Raw genomic sequence first — 2,950 nt, forward strand, 5'->3', positions numbered from 1 at the left:
TGACTTGCTACCTCAGCACTGTTCACAGCTGTTCAAACTTTTCCGCAGGCTTTCACCAGGATCAGGGAGGCCATCTAGTGACCAACCGGCATCACTGAAGAGAGGAGCCCTCCGGCCTCAGACTCACCTGAAACCCTCTCTGCCTCTTCCACTTCGAAGAAATACCTAGGAATTTGTATTTGCCATGATCCAGAACAAAGCCAAGACACAAACAACGTGAAACACCAAGGTAAAAAAAAAAAAGCACAGACCCCGGGGTTCAATTTTACAGCGGCACAAAGGCCTCTCCTCTAAAACAGGTGGAAGATGCCACTGTTGAGATGAGAGCAAGGAGGGGAAACAGCAACCGCACACCACCACGCACGGTGGGGCACTTCTGAGTGCTTTTTAGGTGATAATGGGTGAAGAAGAAAAACGGGTCCTTGCCAAGAATCCTCAAAAAGGCAATAGGACTAAAATAAGCAAGGTCTGATGCTTTTAATTGCTGCCAGCTTTTTCTATGCTGTTTTCAATGGCAATACTGGGATGTGGCGTTACCATGGGTCCTGGGGCAGGCTGGGCTCTGTAACCCCCCTGGCACAGCAGGACAGGGCTCTGGTTAGGAGCCCCCTTGCCCAGCACAGGCAAAATTTGCTTTACCACAGCAAATCTTTAATGTGCACCCAAGTGTGTTGATGTGAAGTTTGCTGCCCAACGTGACTTTGTGCAGGATGTGACATGCAGGTTTCTGCTGAGAGCTGGTTTATGATCGATCTTGGACTTGTTCAGCTTAAAAAGGAGACACTGCAGCAAAGCTGTGCAGCTCCTGGGCAGATCAGAAACCTCCGGCGTGGCCCAGAGAGTGCCAGTGTTGGTAGAGAGCCCTGTGAAGGCTGAAGGTTTGCTCCATCTCCTGGGCTTTGGGAATAATGCAAGAGAGCTGCTTGAGCAGGCGGCTTCTGGGTAAGTTACCACCTCTCTGAGAAAGGTTTCTGCTTCCTCCACCGTTCTTCAATCTACTTTATTCTTTCCTATTATGTTTAATACGTTTCTAGGGCAGAAAGCTAAGAGGGCCTCGCACAAGTGTTGAAATCTGTCAAGTTAAAGCAAATAGGAGCAGTCTTACTTGTGTCATTTTATTTAATGGTTATTAATTTAAGTATAATCATCTGCTTTCCATATTTTTATTTCTCTGGGATCCTGCGCTAGGGGGAAAATTCCACAAAACTTCCAAGAAAGGAATGTTCTTATCTCACTGGTAACAGAAAACTCGTGGAGTGGCTTTCAGATTATTTTGGATGCTTCTTGCAGCTGTTTGAGATAAGCACGGTGGGGACAAAAAAAGTAGTCTTGTTTTATTTTGCAAATGTGTGAAGACACACACAGTTCTATGTGCTTGTTCTCATCGTGCTCCACTGGCCACCGTGTCTTGTCTCTCTCTTGTCTGCGCCCATCTTGCGTCTGGGTTTTCAGACCCAAGTGGGGCTGAGCTTCCCAAAACCATTCCCTGTCACCAGACACTGCTGTGATGCAGGGCCCCACCACCGGGTAGGGATGGTGACATCCTGATGTGCTGCCTCCTGCCCTCTCTAGCAAGACTTTCCCTTCTCAGCTGCTGGATGTGGATTCGGGACCACAAGGGTCATCTCCCAGGGCAGGATTTGTCATCGAAGACTGCTACCCAGAGCCCCAGCTGCAAGTAAACCTGATGTGACATTTCCTGCTTGGAAGGAGGGATGGCGAGCAATTGGTGCTGGCAGCACGAGAGGAGACAGAGATAGCAGGGCCTTTGAGAGAGAGTGATGAAACCTTTAGCCAAGGAGAAGCTCCTTGTCCTCCATCCAACTTGGTTATCCTTGTCGCCGTAAATCCTTCAGCAAGTTCTTGACGGTGGAGGGATGTGCTCCCTCTCCCAGGGCATCTCCTGCCCGGCTCGGGCGCAGCAGGCATGAGTCTCCATTTATATTTAATCATTAGGGTGTCATCGAAGAGCCGCAGGCGGAGAAAGGTTTGCAGCCAGCAGGGGCTCAGCTGGAGTAACTCGAGAAGAAGCCTCCCACCTGTTCCTGGTCGGAGGTTAGGGCAGGACGAGCCCCGTACGTACATGCTGAAATCATCACGTAGCCGTGCCGGCAGCGTTGCCGGTGGGCACGTTTTGATGGCAGGATGATACAGGGCACAAGGCGTACGCTGTAAAATAAAGATACACCCCAGTGTTTGAAGGGCGACATTGCTACCTAGAATGACTCAAATTTTCGATACCTGATCTGCTGGCTCAGTGATTTTTTCGTTGTCTGGTTTGTGTTGAACAGAATTTGATTTACTCGTGGAGATGGCTCATTGGAAAGGTTGTGATGATGATAGTCACTCCTCCGAGCATCCTTGGAGTCCTGTTATTACAGTTCTGATTGGGTAGCACTGGCGTGCACCGGTTAGAGGAAAATCACAAATTTGGCTAAAAAAGGGAGAGGACATTAAAAAATGTAATTCTAGCTACTGGCTTTAGCGTGGGGCTTTTGTCACTCTTGAGGCTCTGCCATGCAAAGTCTTTGAATCGGTCCCTGTCCCTGCTGCTCCCCCTCAGCCCCCGCTTCGCCCCAGGGCTCCACTTTGCAGCTCCCTCTCAAGCAGCTTGGGCAAATACCTTGAAAGTCAGACGTTCTCATTCCATGTAAGCAGCAAACTTCTTCTGATATATATCTCTCTAACAGCTTGGAGGTGTGGTGGGTGTTTTTCCCCTCCCAAGATGTTCCCTGCTGGTTTTCCCACAGGGTGTCTCCCTGCGATTGTACTCGTTACTCGGTGGTTGTTATTGTTACGATCCCCATCATCTGACCCGTTATAATCCCATATTGCGTTACAGAGGATTGCTGGGCATACTTGGTGTATGCCTCTCTTGGTCAATTTTAGCCTGTCCCATCGAGCCTACAAGGTTCTTACAAGTGGTGCACGGTTATGTTACACAGGCACA

This window comes from Anser cygnoides, chromosome 10, assembly GCF_040182565.1.
Source record: "Anser cygnoides isolate HZ-2024a breed goose chromosome 10, Taihu_goose_T2T_genome, whole genome shotgun sequence".
Classification (NCBI taxonomy): domain Eukaryota; kingdom Metazoa; phylum Chordata; class Aves; order Anseriformes; family Anatidae; genus Anser; species Anser cygnoides.